At 41.0% G+C, this 23102-nt stretch overlaps 1 pseudogene; it reads right to left on the bottom strand.

Annotated features, from left to right (window-relative positions):
- Nucleotides 1-18133, bottom strand: part of LOC148055573 (uncharacterized) — a 78156-nt pseudogene extending 60023 nt beyond the window's left edge.
- Nucleotides 18134-23102: the final 4969 nt, after the last annotated feature.

A 23102-nucleotide genomic window follows, 5' to 3' on the forward strand; every position in this document is an offset into this window, starting at 1 on the left:
GTTTCAAGTCTAAAAGATTACTGCTTCTGAAGTCTTGTTAATTTTTGTTTTTTTTTAAGTTTGATTGCAAAACTAGGCTACTTGTCCAAAGACAGCGAGATTCAAAGTCAGGCACCCAACAGACATGGTACATGATGCAGTCTAGGACCAAATTACAGGTTCCAAACAAGTTGGAACATTTACCTGATCCAACACAGCTCAGACGCCATGTGGCTGAGAAGATGCAGAGTATGGTGCTACCTGAGCTAAATTACCTGCCCCCTTTGTGCCAATTAATTAGGGTGTAGCACTGTGCTGACATAGCAATTCTGCAGCCAGTTCTGGAATTAGCTCAGATACCTCTGCCTGTCGCTGAGTTGCAGGGTGTACACCCTGCGAAATCGTTTCTAGAGAATGTGATAGTGTTCTGCACTATCCTATGCTTAAGTTCTAATTCATCAAAACTATTAGAATATGCTTAAATTCTGATATGAGATGATATTTTTTTTCCTGTATCAGAGCCTTTTATCCCTCAAATATAGAGGTGTGGAAAAGACATAGGGAGATGAAACAGACTACCACAAACCGGATTCATACCCTCCTATATGTTGCTAGCACAAATGGCTTGAATAGCCAGCAACACTTTTCTAATAACAAAGGTAAAACAATATGGAAAAAGACGCCATTTCACCTCTTCTTGAAGTGTATAGGATATCCCTTTTGACCTTTTTACATGTTGTCCTTCCAAAAGGAAACCCAGTGAATGCTTACATCGCCTCTAATCAATCCACTGCCAATATTCCAGGTGGCATAACCAAGCAAAAAAAACAAAACAAAACCAAAAAATCACCAAAACAAACAAACCAACCAACCAACAAAAAAAACCCAACATGACTCCAATAGCAGTGCCAAAATCTCTAGCAGATTTGCAGTTTGTATTAAAAGTATTTTGGGTTAAGTCTTTGGGGTGGGTTTTGTGAAACATGGAAGTCTGCATCCGAAGTGTCATATATGAAAGACTTTCTCCTAAAGATGGTCAGAGTCTGAAGTTAACTGCTCCCCTGTGGAATATCTCTTCATAGTCAAACCTCCAAGGCAATTATTTTCTTCCCTCCTGGTCTTTCTGAACATAGGAATTTTAATTCGATTTTTACTAAGATGCTAGGTATGTCTCCCCTGCACAGATATGTATACTCAAGCCAGCATTAAACATGCTAACTCAAAAGCAAATAAGGATGCCTCTGCACTGTTAATTTCAGTACACCTTGGGTCATTCCCAACTCTGAGACTTGAAATTAGCTGGCTGAAATTAGCCCATTTCTAGAATTTAAACTCCCTCACTGCCCCAAACATGATGATCACATCTCAGCTGCCTTTTGGCAATGCTCCTTAAACCGTGCTAATTCCCTTGCCATGTTCAGGAATTGTTTGGCCCAGAGTTAGCTGGCTCAGGTTAAAGGTGTGCCCAAGTCTAATGATCTAACAGTATAAACAATTGAGTTTCAGTGCCCAGGAATGCTGTCTAGCACTTTTTAATTTAACTGTATAGAGGAGTCCAACAATCTACCAGTGAGAACACGGACTTCTGGACAGGGGTATTTACCCTGACTGTCTAGCAGGGCTGAACAGTCTGAACTGAGCTCTGTGGTGCAGCCACAGAACTGCTAATCAAATTGCTCTTTAAAAGCACTGTAAGCTTCTGTTGTGTAGATAAGATGTGCCCTGTCCTGTTCCAAGCACTGTACACTACTCAAAAGGAAACTGCAAAGACACTGTGGCATGAGTGGCCCCATGACATCCTGCAATCTCTACCCACAGCCTTCTCTAAATGTACAGTGCCAACTGTTATGCCCTGTTCTCCCTGACAGGAAAGACATTAAAAGTCCTTCTGTAGTAGATTACATTAAGTGTCCTTGATTCCAGACGAGATCAGGCTCTCTGCAGAGGCTTAGCCATTTATGTATTCTGCGATCATTCAGGAGTGGCACAGTGACAGAGCAGTCCTGTGGAGATTGTTAAACACTTCAGATAGCTGTACTTTATTACACAGCAGTACACAGTTAACAGCATGGGCATCTAGCTGAACTATTTAAGAGGCCTTTTTGCCAGAGTGCCATCCAACAATGTTTGTATAAATACTTCAGTGATCATCCCAGAGCTCGTTTTGGCCTAAATGTTAGTAACAAAGACGAATTATTAAGTTATGCAGTCTGTGCCCTGTCACTGACAATGGCCAGCACTAGACACTGCAAGAAAGAGGTCTGAGAAACCCCATTACAGACAATGGAGGAACAACTTCTCCAATGGGAAGTTTCATTCTGCTCTCAGGCAATTATCGATTGACTCACACTCTAAAGCAACAATCTTTATATCTCCCCTGTAAAACTTACCATCTTTTATGTTATTGTGGGTGATTATGTTTGCACAAGTGCCAAGTGGCTTTTGAATTTTTTCCAAGTCTTGGCCTCACTGTATCTTTTGGCAAATAGTTTCCCAGGCTGAATATCTTTTCCCTTTTTAATATATGCTGCAATTTCAGTATCATTGGATTCTCTCCCCATGGCATGTTTTTTGATTAGGAAATAGGACCACACAGTTTACTTTCACTCAACTATTCCTATCTCTACCATCTCCCTTTTATTGTTTTCTTGCCTAAGCGTTGCTGACATTTTCCAAACTCTAGAAGGAAACTATTTCAATAATACATACTTGATAGGATATGTCACATACTCCCTGCAGCTCTGCATCAAGAAGATTTGAAAATAGTCACCATCTGTGTGGATGTCTCTAGGTTTGTAATAATTTAGAAAGTGCTTGGGGTTTTGATCCAGGGTTTTGGTTTTTTTCTTTTTTATATATAGTGAGAAATCTTGCATTGGAATTAAAAGAGATGTCTTGTTGCAAGGAATCTTATTTCTGTTGTCTGCCTAACAATAATTGGAAGAAACAACAATAATTAACAGTCAAAAATAATTAAAAGAGAAATTAGCAAAGATCAGTCATGAGACAACAGAATGTGTTACCTCTGTCCACATGCATACATAATGCAATGTATTTCTTCGTGCTTTGAATGTCAATCTGAAGTGGAAAGGAAGTAGAATCCTTTTCAAACAAATTACAATTATATGCTCTGCCTGAGAACAAAAAGAAACCAGGATGCTAGCCCTGCTCTTTTCCTTTTCTTCTCTGCAGGCTTGGTGACAGTGAGAGAAGGTTGCACGTCCTGCTTGGATATAAACATTGAAGGATTTGCTGACACAGAGATATAACCTCAAACAGCTCCTCCACAAGACGTATTTTGTGCTGTTCTGTTCTTACAAGTGCCTCTTTGAATGGCTATTTTGGACTATTTATCCAGGTAGAGAAGCTTCTAAATGCTAATTTATTTCCTTTCATCTATCGACCTTAAGAGTATAACAGCATAAGAATCCATGAAATGCAATCACAAATACCTGCTGTTCAGAGACTATATTACCAGGGAATGGTAATAGTCTCTGAACTATGGATCTAGACCTGGTCCCTGAGGAGTCAGCTTTAGATCCCTTTCATAGCATAGCATAGCTCTTTTCTCTACAAAGAAACATCAGCTGACCAGTTTTTAAAATAAGGCATTTATGAGGATAAGCAAGAGGATCAGAATCAGGTCTTCAGTGAATAACATTTATAAAGAGCTGGGAAAATGCACATGGCTCCTGGGCAGAGAGCAATACCAAAAGAGAGGAGGCCTCTGGCAGGTATAGCCTCTCAAGAGCATCTTGTAGTAGACACTCTATTTAGGCCCTATGGCTATAGGTATTAATCTGTCCCCCTATAACTGTCTGAAGACGCAGACATCAGACTGAAAACATTATGCCTCAAAAAATGAAGAATGAGATCTTCTAGGAGAAAAATCCTATGTATTCAGAACAAAGCAGGAGAGAGGATAACACGGCAAAGATAAATGCAGTACCCTGTTGCTGCTGATGAGGAGGAACAAACATCTCTTTAAATTCTGACAAAAAAAAAGACTTGTGCAAAAGTTTGTATCAGTGTAAAGTAAACACAGCCATATAGAGGACTCTAAGATTTAGTATATATAACAGTTTATATTCTACTGTCAGGAACAAATCCACATTTAAAATACCTAGACATCTCCTTAACAGGAGTTTCTCCAGCCTTTTTTTTTTGTGTGTTTTGAGACATGTATTTACAGGTTTAAAACTTTCCACACATAAGAAAACTTTCTGTCATGTTTTGTTTATGTTTTTGCGGGCAGAAAGTACAGAAAACTCCAAACCACCAGTGAAAATTTAATGGTGACAAGTACATCAAAATGGAAGGGACAAGATGATTTCACAGAAGAAAATTGTAATTTTCTATATTGAAAAGGGTTTGGGTGGTTTTTATTGTTTAAGCAGAGATGAGGTGTTAATTTGAAATTTAAAGTAGTGGGAGGTTTAATGATACAGAGATAGAGAATGTTTGGAGATTACATGATTCATCACACCAGCATGGTTGCTTTAAAATACATATTTACGTAGCTAGATAGATGGCTACAGATTTTCCACTGTTTCACCCATTTCACTGTGCAATGTTTTGGCATGCAGGATATGCATGGCTCTGAGGTCAAATAGAATCAACATACTATATATGCATAGCGATCAGTGTGCTCTCATTCCAGATTATTACATATTTCATGAAAGTTCTCTGGACCTCAGAGTAACACAAAGTCATAACACCTTCTGTCCTCCTCCATGTTTGCGTTAGATCATTAAATCATGAAAAGCGCAAAGCCAGTGTCATTTTCCTTACAGACTTCACACACACCCTCTCCTACTGAAAAGGTAGCAGCAGTACTACTGATACTAGATGCCAGCAGTATGGTGCTCAAATAGACTAATCACTGGAATTTACCAAGCACTCAACTGGGTCTTGCAGCCCATGCTGGGCTCTGTGCTACTGATACCCACATCAGGCAGTTTACACTACTTTGGGTACATCTACAAGAGAGGCCACAAGAACAATATCAGCTTTACAGACTAACTCCCAAGTTGTTAATACTACCAACCATCCACATTTTCTGTAGGCTGCTGGGTACCGTTATGCTCAAAATTTGTGTAGAAAACAGGTGCAGTGCTACAGACCACTCAGCATGGCCTACAAAACTCCCGTGAGACACAGGAAGCACTGATGGAAACACAGCCTTTGACTTTATTGATGTTATGGGTGAATGGGAGGGCCAGAGGAACTGCACAGATGTGGAAGATGGTGTGCTGCACCCAGTACTATTGAAGGAGCTTTGACCTTGTCAGCCAAAGCGCGTATCTGCATCTGGATCACTGAAAACAAATTGACCATGTTAGTAACTTGCAGTATTTCTATAAAAATGACTGTATTTGTGTTTGCTTTCAATCATGCTTCCCCATCTTTGTCAATAATTCATTTTATAGCAAGGCAGGGAAGTCTTTATCAAAGAGGTAGTGAACTGTAAAGGGTGGAATATATAAATAGAAGCATCTCTGGCCTACAGAAATCACTGCAAATTAGTGATAGTTTCAAGATTTTTGATGTATTGGCCTTTAATCCTGGGAAGAGGAGAAAATGGGTCATCCTTTTCACATTGTTCTGCAGAGAGTAAAATGTGGTGAAATAACATGAGCTTGTTAGTTTCAGTTGATAATTTCTACCCTTTTCACGAACTGTCAAATCGATCAGCTGAGAAATGCAGTGCTAAGGGTATAAGAGAATAATGCAATCAGGGGAAAAAATACTGAAAGATATTTTTAGACAGTTCAATACAATAAGAAAAGAAGTCACCGTGTACAGTTGAACAGAAGTTAAAGAAAATGTGTCCATTCCCATAGGTGCTTGAAATATAGAGCAGAGACACCATATGTGTATTATGAGTAAATCACATATGGATTGAAGTGTTTCTTACAAAAGGAAATTTTCAAAGCTAATTGTCAAATGTCAATTTAAAAATACAACACACAACATTAAATAAACAATTTAATAGGCCAGCTCTTCATATAGAGCAGCTAATTTATACTTCAGGCATATGAGACAAAGAAATTTATTACCTCAGATTTGTTATATTGCTTTAGCAACAGAAAGAAGTCTGGAGAATCGATTAGGGACTGCTAATCCTGAGGAAAGGGCAAAGCAGCCAGGTGAAACAATCTGTCAGTCTTGGTCACAGACAAGGCACTTAGTTTTTCCTCTCCCTTTAGTACCATTCTGAAATTATCTGAAATTAGAGGCCTATGCTATTCCAGAATTTAAAAATAGAGAGATTGATCCTTTTTTTTTTTTTGGTGCTTCCTGCATTCTGGGAAGGAATCAGAAGTCAGCTCAACCAGCAGTGTCAAGCAAAGCAGCTTCCAGGCTGTTCTTTGTGGTCTGTTCCCACAGCATCCAACAGACTGGAAGTGGCAGCGCAGAACTGGAGCATAACAGCCCCCCGCCTAGATTACAGCATCTTGTGGCTACCTGCAAGATGCTTTCTTTGTTAGCAGCTGGTAGATGAGTTGGCTTAGAGTTGCCCAGCTGTTCTATGGCTTCTATACAGTAACCTTATTGGGTTTTTTCCACTGAGGCATTGCCTACTCTTTTATGTTGTAAAGGGGCTGACATCCCACTGTACCCAGCCAGGAACTGTGCCCAGTGCGGCACTAGGAAGATCACGGATCTGATGGGTGCCAGGCCTGGTTTCGTTCCAAATAAGCAGTGTCCAGACTGTGCTGTTTAAATAAAAGAGTGCATGAACTCCTGCATTAGATATTCACATGGTGTTAGCCCAGAGCACAGGAATAAGATGTTCAATTACTTTTGGGGAGAACAAAAAGTGTATTAGCATATTTATCATTATACTTTAAAATAAGATTGAATACTCATCAAGCATGCATAAAAGAATGTAAATGAAATTAAATCCTCGCAGGCAATTTTCAAACACAGGACTTCGCCACTTCAACCAAAACCTTCTGCCATGGTGCTATGTCGAGATTAAATGTACATGTAAATTGGTGTTTTCCTACTGCCTCTGCAAAAAAGCAATTACATTTTCAGAGTCGTTAGTATTTACTTCTCCTTTTGCCCCTGCTACCACCTTTTCATCCCTATAAATCGGATGATATAAGGAAGTAGGCTACGCTCTTTTTCTAGTCCAACAGTCTTTTCTAACAGCTTCCTTCCTGTACCAGTTCCTGAAAGCTTTAGGTATTTAATAAAATCAGTATTTTTTTCCCCTTTGTGATTTATAATCTGTTCAGAATAGCATGGGTTGACTTAAAGAATCATGTTGCTTTCTGTGTACTCATCTATGAGTGTGTGTGTTAACGGGAAAAAATTGTGATATTTAAAATTGTTTCCAGAAGCTAAATCTGTCCTGAAACTAACACCATGTATTGACAGAATAAAATAGCCTGTTTGTTTATCTGTCAAATCTATGTTGTTATTTATTATCTATATAGCTCCACTGATAGATAGGATGCTTATAAAACAAATAAGATGAGTTCAGTTTTCTCTTGATTTGAACCATCAGAGCAGTCTTAGAGTCTTGCATAACAAGTGCACCAGGCACGGGTTCAACCCCCAGCCTTCCCAAAAGCAGGAACCTTTCTTACTAAATCTCCCTTACTATGCTAAATTCACTTTGAAACTCTGCAGTTTATACCTAGTAAGAGTAGCGTATCTGCTAGCATATCTTCACTAGGATTTTAGCTGGAGAAAGACTGACTAAAATCTGAGAAATATTTCACAATTTGGACTAATGTCAGTAAAGAATATTGAAGGAGTAATCCTAGCCCTGTTCTTAAAATGTTTTCCGTATTTCTATTGCCAGAACACTGAAATAATCACAGTATCAAGTATGACAGACATAGAAAATCAAGTTCCTTTCACTCAATTTGCAGCACTTATGTCAGAAGAGGGGTTAGTTTATCTTCTATAAAGTAAGAAATTACAAATATAGAAGAGAACTTCCTGACGCAGCTGGTAAGCGAGCCAACCAGGGGAGGTGCCCCGCTGGACCTGCTGTTTACAAACAGAGATGGCCTGGTGGGCGATGTGGTGGTCGGAGGCTGTCTTGGGCCCAGCGACCATGACATGATAGAGTTCTCAATTCTTGGAGAAGTAAGGAAGGACAAGCCAGCAGTAAGCCAGTAAGTAAGTAAGCCAGCAAAACTGCTACCCTGAATTTTAGAAAGGCAGACTCTGGATTGCTTAGGAACCTGGTTAACAGAGTCATTTGGGAGGCAGTCCTGAAGGGCAAAGGAGTCCAGGAAGGCTGGATGTTATTCAAGAAGGAAATCTCAAAGGCGCAGGACCAGGCCGTCACCATGTGCCGTAAGTCGAGCAGGCAGGGGAGAAGACCGGCCTGGCTGGACAGAGAGCTTTGGCTGGAACTCAGGAAAAAAAGGAGAGCCTACCACCTTTGGAAGAAGGGGCAGGTGACTCAGGAGGACTACGAGGATGTTGTGAGGTTATGCAGGGAGAAGATCAGAAAAGCGAAGGTGCAGCTGGAACTTAAACTGGCCACCGCCGTTAAACACAACAAAAAAAGTTTTTATAAATATGTTAGTGACAAAAGGAGGGCCAGGGAGAATCTCCCTCTTTTGTTGGATGCGGAGGGAAACATTGCCATGAAGGATGAGGAGAAGGCTGAGGTACTTAATGCCTTCTTTGCCTCAGTCTTTAATAGTCAGACTGGTCATCCTCAGGGTTTTCAGGCCCCTGAGCTGGGAGATGGAGATAGGATGCAGAGCGAAGTCCCAGTTGTCGAAGAGGTGGCAGTCACTGACCTGCTCCTCCACCTGGATGCTTACAAGTCCATGGGGCCAGATGGGATCCACCCAAGGATACTGAGGGAGCTGGCAGAGGAGCTGGCCAAGCCACTCTCCATGATTTATCAGCAGTCCTGGTCAACCGAGGAGGTCCCAGATGACTGGAAGTTAGCAAATGTGACGTCCCTCTACAAAAAGGGTCGGAAGGAGGATCTGGGGAACTACAGACCTGTCAGCCTGAATGGAGCAGATCATCTTGAGTGCCATTACGCGGCACATGCGGGACAACCAAGGGATCAGGCTCAGCCAGCACGAGTTTATGAAAGGAAAGTCCTGCTTCACTGACCTGGTCTCCTTCTATGACAAGGTGACCCGCTTAGTGGATGAGGGGAAGGCTAAGGATGTTGTCTGCTTGGACTTTAGTAAGGCCTTTGACACTGTCTCCCACAGCATTCTCCTGGAGAAGCTGGCTGCTCACAGCTTGGATGGGTGCACTCTGCGCTGGGTTAAAAACTGGCTGGATGGCCAAGCCCCGAGAGTGGTGGTGAATGGAGCCAAATCCAGTTGGCGGCTGGTCATGAGTGGTGTTCCTCAGGGCTCAGTACTGGGGCCAGTCCTGTTCAATATCTTCACTGATGATCTGGAGGAGGGGATCGAGTGCACCCTCAGTAAGTTTGCAGATGACACCAAGTTGGGTGGAAGTGTCAATCTGCTGGAGGGTAGGAAGGCCCTACAGAGGGACCTGGACAGGCTGGATCGTTGGGCCGGGGCCAACTGCATGAGATTCAACAAGGCTCAGTGCCGGCTTTTGCACTTGGGTCACAACAACCCCATGCAACGCTACAGGCTGGGGGAGGAGTGGCTGGAGAGCTGCCTGGCAGAAAAAGACCTGGGAGTGTTGGTTGACAGCCCCCTGAACATGAGCCAGCAGTGTGCTCAGGTGGCCAAGAGGGCCAATGGCATCCTGGCTTGTATCAGGAATAGTGTGGCCAGCAGGACCAGGGAGGTGATAGTGCCCCTGTACTCGGCACTGGTGAGGCCGCACCTCGAGCACTGTGTTCAGTTTTGGGCCCCTCACTACAAGAAGGATATCGAGGTGCTGGAGCATGTCCAGAGAAGGGCAATGAAGCTGATGAAGGGCCTAGAGCACAGGTCTGATGAGGAGCGGCTGAGAGACCTGGGGTTGTTTAGTTTGGAGAAGAGGAGGCTGAGGGGAGACCTTATTGCTCTCTACAACTACCTGAAAGGAGGTTGTAGTGAGGTGGGGGTCGGTCTCTTCTCCCAAGTAAAAGGTGATAGGATGAGAGGGAATGGTCTCAAGCTGCACCAGGGGAGGTTTAGATTAGATATTAGGAAAGACTTCTTCACTGAAAGGGTAGTCAGGCATTGGACCAGGCTGCCCAGGGAAGTGGTTGAGTCTCCGTCCCTGGAGGTTCAATTTAAGTTTTTTAGGAAGAAAATAATCAATATTTTTTCAGCATTACTGTTGGAGCATGTTAGTTTATACAGCAGGGTAATTCCAAAAGACCCAGGCTGTTAAATAACAGATGCATATACTGGACAGAACATCAAAACCATCTGTATCTTCACAGACAATACGATGTTACAGCAGATTTGACCTTGGAAATATAGCACTTAACATCCTTGGTTTATGAGTACAATGCTTTTTATAAAACTCGCAGCAAAGCTTATTAGAAGGCTTTGAAATTTCTGATTTTATTATTTCTAGGTACCAAGTAAAATAAAAATCAAACCTTGCTCAATAGCAAGAGGCTTAAAAGTCAGTAGCAAGCAGACAAATGAAATCAATATTCTGATCACACAGTGAATGTTTATTTCAAGCTTGAACCACTAAAATGCAAACCCACAATTTTTTTAATTCCTTCAAGAAGTCCAATCAGCAAAAAAGGGCCAAAGAAGTCTGAAATTTACAACTCTGAAACAGATTAAAGTGTTAAAATACTGACCACTGAAGTGTTTAACCATTTGCTGTTTACCACAAGTGGGATCCATAGTCCCAAGATAAGCATGAGGACAAAGCACCTCCAAAAACTTTGCCAAGTCAGGCACAGAGCTTGCCAAACTCACGAAAAAGAAATATCAAGAAAGACAAGTGTTAAACTTTGTACTTCTGAAAGACTTGAACAACTTTCCCCAATCTGTAGAGAAGTGGTTCTGTTTTTTCAAAGGTTAAGAGGTTCAAGGTAGTTGCCTATGCTTGACCAACCTGATCGTCATCTCTGTAGAAATGACTGGCTCTATGGATGAGGAGAGAGCAGTGGATGCTTTTTACCTTAACTTTGGCAAGGCTTTGGTGTGGCCCTCCACAGCACATTTATAGCAAAACTGAGGATGAGTTTTGGATAAGTAGGTTGCAAGGTCACTGAAGAACTAGCTAGTAAGCAGGGTTTTACCACTGCAGTGATTTACCATTGAAAGTATAACCTCCAGTTACCCCCTCAGGAGCTGATGTGGGGGCTGATATTGTTTAACATCTTCATCAAGGACAGGGACCATGGGATGAACTGCACCCTCATGGATGGCACTAAACTGGGGGACTGCTCAGTACTAAAGGGGAACTGGCTAAGGGGGAATTTAGCTGCAGTCTTCCACTATCTGAAGGATCGTTATAAAGAAGATAAAGCCAGACCCTTTTGGATATGTATAACAAAATGACAACAGCAACAACAAGTGAAACCGCAGTTGTACATGAGGGAAAAAATTCTTCACAGTGAGGGTGGTTAAGCACTGGAACAGGTTGCCCAGGGAGGCTGTGGGATCTCCATCCTTGGAGAGTTTCAGAACTGGAGTGAACAAGGTCCTAAGCAAATTGGTCCACCTGTTAAGTTTGCCTTGCTTGGAGAAGGAAGTTGGATTAGATGGTCTACAGAAGTCTCTTCCATCCTGAATTTTTCTAAGACTCTGTTCATACATTCTTCAGATCTGTATGTGTGACAGAGGTTTATGGGCAGGCACAGCTGAATCTTTTTCCTGAACCAGGATATTTCCTAGAATAAAGTTCACTTTTTACCAGTTTGCATTGGGGGAAAAAAAAAAAAAAAAGAAGAAAAAGGACTTTGCACTTTGAAAAGTGCAGGTAGCTTTCAAAGAATCTGAGAACTCTCTCCAATAATAAAGATTATTCTGTCACAGAAAGGAAGTCCACTTACGTGAAATTCGCACACATAGAAATACATTCATTTCTGGGTGGGCAACAGCAGAAAGACATCTTGAGCCTTGCCCCCTATAAATCTGTTGTATGAAAATAAATAAATGAAAACTATTACATTGTTCTGACACCTTAGACTTCATCAAAGTTTTTATACAGACTAGAAAAGCACCTGATCATTCATAACATTGTTTTGTTAATGGAACCCAGCAGAGTGCAGAAAAGTTTTACTTTCCCACCCATGAATCTAAGGCAGATTTGCACTTAAACACCAAAAAGATAACATTAATATCTAGTATTACTTTGAAAGTACTTCAAGCCCTGAAAAAGCTCATGTTAAGAAACTTGCTTACCAGTATCACTTAAAGAAAGGTTACTTGATAGTGCCATGTGAACCATGACTTATACTTCTTTTACTAGGCCAGTATCCTAGAAGGACATTGCAGAGCAGTTAGTAATTTCAACAGGTCTGATGCAGCAATGTGTTTATGTGTGAACTTAAAGGAAATTTCTGAAGAGCTTGAATGTAAGAAAATAGCAAATGAAGAACAGCTTATGAGTGATCTAAAGTCCCATAAAACTGTTGAGATGTGAGCCAGTGATGTTTACCAAATTCCTGCTGAAATCCCCTTGATACTTTCAAACCTGTATGACAATTAATCTTGCATTACAACTTCCTTTTCCAGCTAAACAGACTTTATCAGACCTCAAGTCTAAAAACACTTTTTTGCACTACTAATATCATATGTATGCCAATGCTGAGAAAGAATTTGGAGTACTCCTATGATTACCTTCCTATCTGGAAAAAAAGAAAAAATTACTCTGTGGTTGCCTTTAAGCCTAATGAGAATATTTAAGGATCTATTCCCACTGGGAGAAATCCGCTTCCGTCAGCCAACTGTGAGTTAATACGATGTATGTACAAGTGTTCAGCAAGAAATTCTTCCCATGTCCTCAGAGTACCTGCACAGCAGGGCAAAGATCTCAGAGCATTGCCACAAGGGGGCTGGGAAGTGAGGCTGTAAGGCATGGCACACATGGCATGTTCCTAGCCTCACAGCAGGACCAGTAAGCGTTGTGTTCCTTTTCAACCTGTTCCCGAAATCTATTCAGTATATGCCACAATCTTATTAACTACTTTTAAAATGCCTCAACTTTCTTCTTCACTATTATACTACCACAGCTTTGTTCCCCATGCAAATTGGCTCCATTGCTGAGGAGCACACTCTAAACTTCAACTTAATCTATGAATTAACCATTGCACTATCTATATATAGCAAGCTTGCACTGGCCTGCAAAGTACTCACCCCGGTTTTATCTGGATGACACTATATAAAATAAAAGAAATAAAAAAAAAACCCAACAAACCAAACAGTTTGAAGGAAAGGGGGGGGGGGGGGGGGCATTGTGTTCCCACAGTAAACAGCCTTCTATTCAAGGCATCTCATTTATTCTGTAAGAGTTCTTCACTCTTCCTCTAGATGAACTTCCCTAAATTACCTATAAAGGATGCGAAAAGGTCACAGGAATCATCACAAGCTCCATCATGCAGAAAATGGCCACGCAATCCCTATCAAAATTGGCAAACCTCAAGGAGAGAAAGGTGTCAGAATTTAACTCTTCATTTTTACTTGGCCATAGAGTATCATCGAATTTTTTTTCCTCCCCTTTTTTTCCCCCCTCACAAATATAACCTACTTTTGTAGATTCACACAAATAGAAGATGGATAGGACATTTTATTTTTGAAAGTAGCATTAATTCTTGCTCCTTCATGGGGTAAACAAAAAATAAATTACACTATATTTTATGAGAGATAATAAAAACTGAAATAGTGAAAGTGGCTAAGTGGATTTTAGTGTCATCAATTTCAATACAAAATTAATTTGGAAAATAGAGTAGAAGGGTAAACCACAAAAAGAAAATGGGAAATATTTAACATGTAAAAGCTAATGAGTCTTTTAGCTGAGTAGCTGCAGATAAGCAGGAGAATGTGTTAGAAGTGTTAAATTATCTGGCAGCATAATGACAACTTTCTTAGATTTTCAAAAGAGAATAATGAAATTGAGTGTCTCAATTTTGTTTGTTTAATGGGTTTTCGTTCAGGAACCAAAAATGTTCACCCACTCCCTGAAAAACATATCTTCCTTTTAATCTGGATAAAGATGAACTGCTTACATTCAAGAGTTCTAAAATTCAGCTCTGAGTGGCACCACTTCTTCTGTAATTAACGAGATTTTAGTCTTCTTATTATAATTTTATATTTTGCTGCACATAGTATTTATAAGCCACATTTAGCAGGGAAAGATTGTTTAACTTCTGATCTGCATCAGCACTGATCCAGTTCTACTTCCAATAATAGCAAACCAGAGCAAAGAATAAGACTGTGTGTTAGGCAAACAAATCCAGTGTTTTCTGAGGAACTCCAGCAAGGTCAGATGAAGGGGAAGCCAAAGGCATGCACATTCACACTAGAGGTGTGTGATTGCTTTGTAGGCAACTACAAAGACTAAAGGATAAAACACCAAAGTAAGAATCAGTTGAGATAGCAAGGAAAGCAGCTGATAAAGAAGCACAGAAAAGGTGGGATACCAGCCATGCTTCTCAGGTTGTCCTATACAGTAAGAGGATGTCCTGTATTAAATGACTAGGTCTTAGTATACATTAAAAAAAACAAAAACAAACCCAAAACAACTCAAGAGAGAGTCCACAGATGGACACAGTAGGTGTGATCACCACTGCCCATTCCAAGCAGCCTGAGTGTAAGCCAGTTCCATTCACAAGCCATACAGCTACACCATACCCAAGCTGTCTTTTTTCAGGGTGTATTTGGGATGACAGCTATGAGGACCAGAGATGCTTGCTTCTGACCAGCTTGGAGGAAAAGGAGCATGAGCTCAGGCCTGTCTGCTTCTGCCTGTGGAGACTGCTCAAAAGTCATGTCTGTGGGCTTGATCGTGCTTTTTGTTTAGGGTAATAGTTCACTGATCTTAGTGGTGTCAGACCAGGCCAGGCCACATCATCACTTTGCTGTGTTCTGTTACCCAGGTGTGTCACCCAATGGCCTATGTCCCCTACTTTGCCAATGCCAGCAGCCTTTGTATCTTGGTCCGACAGCTAGCTCTGTGTTTTTTCCATAACATGCCCTCTGCACAGAGTGCCTGTCCTGAGTCGTTCTGCAAGTTCACTGTCCTGAATTCTCTTAAGTCCATCCCCCAGACACACTCCTTTCACAACGCCTTAGTAACATTAGCCAAATAGGACACTCTAATTAGAATAAAACAACAAACAAAGAAAACCCCTTAACTGCATTATACCAAGCACCATCCCTTGCCAAGTGGCCACATAATCTTACTGTTGTTCCTTCTGTCATTCATCACTGCCTTATTACTCAACAATTATTCTGTGTCTATAATTAGTTCACACTGCTGCAACAGGAGATACTAACTCAGCTCCTTAGGCCTGTCTGAACATTTCCTGAAATCAGAAGAGTTTTGCAGAGGACAGCAGCCACTGGTAGCAACTGCTCGGCAAGGCCCTCAGGAGAAGGGATCTCACGTCCTTTCTCTTCAGAAAGACGCTTAGCCAGCCCTTATCAGCACTAGCCACATTCCAAAAGATCTGCGATCTCAGGCCCTTACCTAACGAGAGCACTGGCAACAAATACAGCTTTTCTTTCTCAGTGCAGTTCTCCTGATATCAGTGGAACTGCTAATGTGACCCATGTGAGCATAATTTACCCAAAATAAGCACCTAAGGCAATAAGAAGTGTCTATTCCATTTAAATTAGGTAATGATTTCACATTCCTTTGTTTTTGGGAAGCATTCAGCAGGGACAAAGAAAGAGATGCCTTCTTAAAATGAAACCAGTAAGTTAAATTCAGGCAAAATGACAATTTTTTTTTTACATTTCTTTATTGCTCTATTCAGGAAAGAAGTCAAATCAGTGCTGCAATTTGCTGTGCTGTACCTTAAATACTACAAGGTTTCTTCTAAATTTAACTTAAAAAGGTGTTATGGATTTACTCACCCCCAGATAATATTAGGTAGAGTCATTCTACTTGTTCTTTGTTCCTGCTTTAATCTTACTTTGTAAGCATTCTTGAAAGCATGAGATGTAAAGGACTTAGAGTTTTATGGTTGTTTTACATCTGTTCACTAGTAGAAAACATTGGATAACTGATCCCTTCTCTAGCAAACTCAGAAAGCCTTTTATAAGCATTACTGAAATTACAAATATGAAAATGCTCTTTCTTTACGCTATCAAAGAGAGAATTAATTTAATGACATTTCTAAAAGTCTTTGAAATGGCAGACAGTATACTAATTACATTTTCCTCCATTTTCTAGTTTAGCAGAGTTCAAATTGGTTAAAAAACAACATTTATAAACCTCTGCTATTGACCATAATTACAACTGCAATGTCCAATACTCAGCCTTAGGAAATGGTAGAACAAAGGTTATTCGTACAACATAAACTGGTCACATAATTATAGGATCACCCTTTGTTTTTCCAAGACCCTGGTTTCAATAAATCCACAGCATAAATCCCCTGTTTGTGGAAAGTATTGGGATTAAGTAGAAAATGCCACATCTGTATATAGGATGCTTTCATGTGTTTGATTGCCTTTCCCCCCCCCCCCCCCCCCCAAAAGCAAGGTTATCACTAGTTGCAAGTTCCTCATCCTCCAAGTTCCTACTTTGAGAACCCAGGACCTGGTTAGGAGAAACACTGAGCAAGAGGAGTAGTAATTGATACCAGTAAGAGCTCTGAACTTTTGATAAACACTGGAGAAAGAAATCTCAAGCTGACAGACGAATTCCCTCTGAGATCTGTTTCACTTTTGCAAAATGGATGTACTAACGCTGCTTATCCAACAGGCTCATTCTGCATAGAAGTGTGATAGTATCCAGAAAGAATTTGTGAAGTGGGAAGCCCTGCAGAAGAGCCCCTACATACTAAACAGATTCCCAAGGGGACCTTCAGCACTCCAGGTATGAACTGGGTGGATATAACATTCAAGAAGGTGAACCAGACTGTGACTCACAGAGACAATGATGCTATAGACTCTCATTTTGGGCCAGGCCCCTGTTTCATGTTACTGAGTTGTTACTCTTTTCAGGTAACTGTATTTCCAATTTCCACCCACCTCCCTGAAATCTGTTTATCCCATAAAATGTCCTTCTACTTGTGTGTTCCAAATGGTTCAGGTTATCTGAGCTCCGTATGCCAAATTTGTGATATCTGGATACACAAGAAACATTAAGGCTCCTCCTGCGTGGTATATTTGCTGTTGCTATTACTTAGGTTAGCTAATATGTGGGTTTTCCCCCTACTTTTCCACTTACACAGATGCTGCATGATGCGAAGTTAGCCAGTAACTAGTAAAACCAGGAGATAGGAGGCCTACTGTTTTATTTTTTGTTTTACTTTTCTCATTGAAGGATGGACAGTTACAATGACTTTCTACTCTGCTTCTACATCTGAAACTATCTGAAAAGGTAAACCTGAGGCAGAAGAAGCAATCTGTTAAGAAGACACTAGTTTCACTTATTATGGATAAATTAGAATTGGTTGGTTCTAAAAAGGCCACCCATATGTCACACACCTCAGGCAACAACTGCCATATGCCTGGTCACCCGCACCACATAGTCCCTGACCAGTCAGGAGCCCAGCTTCATGGAAACAGGTTTTAGTTGCCATGCGTGCTGTTTAGTCATTAGCCTTCTTCCCTCTGAAGACTTCCAGCAAGGATACCAATTAGTGCAAATGGCTTGTAATTAGCAGTGATGATTTTTGTAATGTGGATACCTTCTCAGTATGAACAGGAATGAGCCACCAACTCATTTCACATGGTCCATAGGCAACCATCAGGAGGTAAAGATTTGCAGTTAATAAAGGCCCATATGAGAACGAAACCGGTGACTCAGAGGAGTAATGCATTGTCTTGCAATACTGATCTCCAGTGCTAGCACCTCTAATCTAACTGGATCATTGTTAATCCTTTGTTTTACTGAGAATGTGAAAAATGCTTCACATTTAATTTCCTCAGAGATGCACATTGTGTGTAATAAACGTGCTGCCTCCTGACATGGCACCTTCTCCATTATGTGGAGGGGAATTCACTCTCCCTGTGTTATCTCCTGCTTTCGCCTGTCCTGCTCTACTCCCAGCTCCTCCTGCCTGCACGCCACCTGCATCTACTGCCTTCACTCTTGCACCGCTCATCGTCCGCTTGACACACTTGAGCGCTGCTCTCTCACCTCTCCTGCCAGCAGATGTGGAAAGGCTCATAATAAGTAAGTTCAAGTATTCTCCTTCTGTTCTAAGCTCCATTTAATGTGGAAAGGTTCTAATTTTTCTGGGATTTTGAACTTCTCCACTTGACTCATTCCCTTCTTGTTTCTTGATTCCTGTTGCTGTCTTTTCTCCGGTCACAACATTTTCTTCCCTTGGTATTTCACCCCTGATCCGTGCCCACTTTTGTCACCAGCGCAGCGTGCCGGCTGTCTTCTCTGTCATCTCCCATCCCCTCAGAGTACCGTCTCTAACAGCTTTCTTTGACACAAACTCGTGAGATGACACTTGAGCTCGCTCCCCTGCTCTGAACACACGAGCTCCCACTTACTTCTTCTTCTTCCTTTTTACTGACTGATAATGGATCAATTCCTCTATGGCTTTTATTCACTATTATTTTGTCCTCCAAAGACCACTCTCTTCTTCCTCTCTCCAACCCTGCTATGACCTGTATCTGCGTGGTAAAGGTGGCCGCAAGTGGGCCTCCGCCGCCCCGGGCCTGCTGCGAGGCCTCCCCTGGGCCTGCCCCAGGCCTTCTCCGGGCCTAAGCCTGCAGTGAGACCTGTCCCAGGGCTGTCCCCGGCTCCTGGGGCCTGCTGTGAGGCCTGCCTCAGGCCTGCCTGATGCTGCCCCACCAAGCACCTCACCTGGCTGTCTCTTTCCTCCCTGCCTCCACTTCCTTCACAACATGTTCGCTCTGGAGGAGGGTTCAAAATGGGTGCCTCTGCCTCCCAGGATCTCCCCTCCACCGGCTGCCCCAGCCAGCCCCATGTTTCCTTCCCAGGGCTCCCTCCCCTGAGGCATGGCTCTCCAGCAGCTTCCCTTCCTCCTGGTGTTACGAGCTCCCTCACTTTTTCCAGAGCCCCTCTGTAAACCTACATGTTCCCACATACCCTCTTGTGCCGTGACTCACCCTCCCAAGCTAACCTTCTAATTATTTATAATTAACAATAACAAGAAGGAACTGACATGATGTGGAGATGATCAGATGTGAAGATGAGAAGCTCAGTGTAAATGCTTAGAGAGACAGAAACAGCATCATATACTACTGAATAATCCTATAATCGCTCTGTGTACATTCCCCTTTCCATAACCTCTGCCTGACACTATCACACCCTGCATCCTGTTACGAGATAGCTAACCTCGATTGTAAGCAGAGACCATCCACTTTCGTTTCCATAGGTGCTCAGTGCTAACAGAGGTTGGGGTGTCTGAAAATCAGGCCAGCTTTTTTAATTTTCTCTGTAAAACATCATATACAACCATTGCAGTCTGTGCTAATATATAATAAAACACATTTAAATTAGCATGAGCTTGTCTCAGCTGCCTTGGATTCCCTGTACCAAAAAGTCCAGCCTTTCCTGTTCTAGCCGCTTATTGTATCTCTAATGCATTTTTTTACTGCAGCTATCCATGACAATGTGATGGCAGGCATGAGAAGCTGGCCTTGAGGATGATAAGCAAATTGGTTTTTTTCCCTTAGAAGATTAAACTTGCTTTGATGGCATAAGCTTGCTTCCTTTCTTCCACTCTCATCGACTATCCTCCTCTGTCATACCCTACTTTATAACACAGTATACTTCCCCCTTCTCCTCCCATCAGAATCAGTAGTTTTCATCCACTAGAGCCAGAATCCCACTACAAAAGCCCTGTCTCTTTCTCTCCTCCAGTGAATGCCAATCCAAACCGATAAACCTCCTTCAAATGTTTCAACATCTTTTTTTAATAATAAATAAGGAAAAAAGCCTTATCACCATAAGTTATAAAATACAGAGGCTACTTTTAAGAGCAGAAAATTTCATATGTGTAGCATTTTTGTGAATTGTCAGAGTTTACCTATTAATTTGATTCTAATGGTTGTGTCTGTGAAATCAGTGCTTGAAACATGAGTGGGAGCAGGTGAGGTCTTCTTGAGTCTGCAGTTAAGATTAAGAAGATGACGTCAAAGCTTCTTTTACTCATCTTGTTGATGTGGTTGTCATTTGTTGTGAAATACTGTGATTTGAGTCCCTCAGAAGAATGGCCCACAGGAATGATGTCCAAGATGACCAGGTTTTAAATGGGTTATTTGAATTACTATAGCACTTTGGAGTCATCTTTGTCTAGGAAGACCTAGCTGTGTGACAGGTATCAGCCTCAGAGATCTTAAATCCAGGTAAATAATCTAAATGAGCTGGTGTTTATTCTCCAGGCTGGGATCTTGAGAAAAAAGAACAGAAAATCAGAGGGTGGGTAGAAATGAGATCTGCAGGAAGGGAAAAAGGATTAGCTGAGACCTCTAGTAATAATAGCAGTAAAGCACTAAATATGCTGTGGAGCAAATATCTAACTCTTCTTTTTTTCTTTTAAACAAAGTGATAGATTTAAAAAGAATTTTAATCTGAACTATTTATCTATTCAATATCCATAGTCAGAATATGAGTATTTCTCTGGACTAAGTCAGCAGAGAGATCAAGATTGTTCTCTGGTGGGAAAGCTACAGAGGTTGTGCTGAAGTCATTGGGAAGAGTTGGTGAGGAGAAACGGAGCATTGTGCATGTTTGGGGCTCTGGGCTTATTGCCTGTTCCCTCCACTTTCTTTTGTCCACCTCTGCCTAAGATTCTCAGTGTATGGAGCAGCACCTATCCACTCACTCACTCATGGAGCACGCTTGTTCCACTTTCTCCTTTATCTGACTTTTGCAATTATTGATGGAAAATAAGCAGTCATTTTCATGATCATTCAAGGTAAGTAAGGGAGGCAGAGCATGGAGTAATCTTCATTTCTGTCCTGCCGCAAAAGAAAGCGGCACCACGTTCTGGCAAAGTGCTGGGGAGTTGATTCAGTTCTTCCACTCAGAATCCTTCGTGGAAGCAACTGTAAAGTACCTCATTGCTTTTTAACCACTGAAGAAAAAGTGTTTAGTAACTCCTTACCTGGGCTAGTTTGGTACCAATAATGCCTCTGTGAAAGGTACTGTTGATTCCATTAACTTTTTTATGTTCCCATTGTGACAGTTTAAGGTATTTCTTCAAATAGTAAGTAGGAAAGAGCAGTAAATGGTCAGTCAGGATAATACCTTATTCCTGTTCAGATCACATCTACATGATATGGACAATGTAAAATGTTTTTTTTTTCCCCTATGATTTCATGGTAGAGAAAAAAAAAACAGCAAGTGTTTCAAACTTAGCCTAATTCGATGTCAGTATGACAGAATCTTTCAAATCAAATTTGTTTCCATACTGAAGCTAATTTACACAGATAAATCCCAGACGCTATATCTTTACATTCTATTATACTAATTTCCAAACATTGATGAACCATGGTATTTGTTTCCAATACTGTATATTTAAAAGGAGTTTAATCTCTTCATTTGTATGTATTGGTCTAACATTCTGGAAATTTAATCAAAGACATGTCTGCCACTATTGATGTTAATAAGGCATAAAGAGTATAAAAACAGACCAAAAGAAAAAAGCTATGGTCTCTGCCATGCATGATTCTGGTTGATTCCTTTGGTATGCATCTAGCTGGGGGTTCATAATTACCTATGAGAACCTATAATTTTTTTTTTTTAAATTCACATTTACATTTAGAATCCATCTAATCAGGCAGGAAATTCGCAGTTATTGATGGGCAGCTGAAGGGTCATCCTCCAATATGACTGTTTTCAGAAGCAATGAAATAGCTTTGGAGTGACTGAATCTTTTTCAGTTTCCTAAGTAACCTGGACAATGTCAGAAAGCTTGTTCAATATTGCAGAGTAGCATATAACTCAAACTCTCATCTTTTTTCTCATATACAGTATATGAAGTGATATAATGGAGTAATTTCAGAACACCTTAAATGGATTACAGAATGCCCTAGAACACTTGAGTGACTAGTGGCATCACTGGGTAATGCATTACATTAATGTTGAAGCATGACCTATTTCAATCGTTTCCTTGACTTGTTGCTTCTGGCAGGTTAGCACACTGAGCTGTACAAGTACGTATACTTGCAAAAATATAATTTAAGATTTGATAAAGATGTTTTGATAACAGTACAAAAGATGTGGGGTTTTGGCAATGTTATTTCCTGTGTCCACCACTCATACCTGAGAAACCTATGTGCCAACTTTCACCTAATCCTTTAATCCCCACATTTTCATTCAAGTACATATGCTCCTAAGCTAAACTCTTATGCTACATTTGCTCTTGTTTTCCATAGAGAAGATTAGGATCACTGCCTGACAAACATAAAAGCCAGACCATATACCTTTCTTTCAAGAGAAGGTAAGACATTTGTTATATAGAGAAGTGGATAAGTACTTTTCTAATATTACATTACGTGATTGGGTAAAGGAGGTCAATTAGTACACTACAGTGTCTTATCTAAGACAGGATCCACCCTGGGAAAGAATTTCAGAACCATTGTTCCAGATGCAAGTTCTTATATTACAAATTTTAAAGGAGCTTTCCCTCCCTGGGCTGAGGGACTAGGGCAAAGGTAGTGTACTTTGAAATGGGTATTTCTCTTTAACCTGATCTAAACACCTCTTATTTTGCAATATGAAAATAAAAAGTGAGGTGAGGGTGCAGAGCACTAACCAGAAAGATACAGAAGGATTTAGAAAGCACAAAGCACCCTGGTACCACACATAATCATTGCATACAGGTAACTGATTCACTTAACTGTATTTGAATGAGGTGCATTACAACTGTCCACAACCAACTAGCATCCTACAATAGCATTTGGGGTCTTTACATCCACTTTTAAACATCTGACACTCGAAGTCGGTTTCTTTGCTTACACTAGCCTGAATTTCAGCCATAGAAAGATGATTTTGATACTCAAAGAAATTACAGCAGCTGAAGTAACGGTTTATACTTTCTCTGGCACATATACAGTCAAACAACTGTTTTTCCATTTGAAGAAGTA

This window comes from Nipponia nippon, unplaced genomic scaffold (assembly GCF_047370975.1).
Source record: "Nipponia nippon isolate SJK-2023a ecotype South Korea unplaced genomic scaffold, ASM4737097v1 scaffold_20, whole genome shotgun sequence".
Classification (NCBI taxonomy): Eukaryota; Metazoa; Chordata; class Aves; order Pelecaniformes; family Threskiornithidae; genus Nipponia; species Nipponia nippon.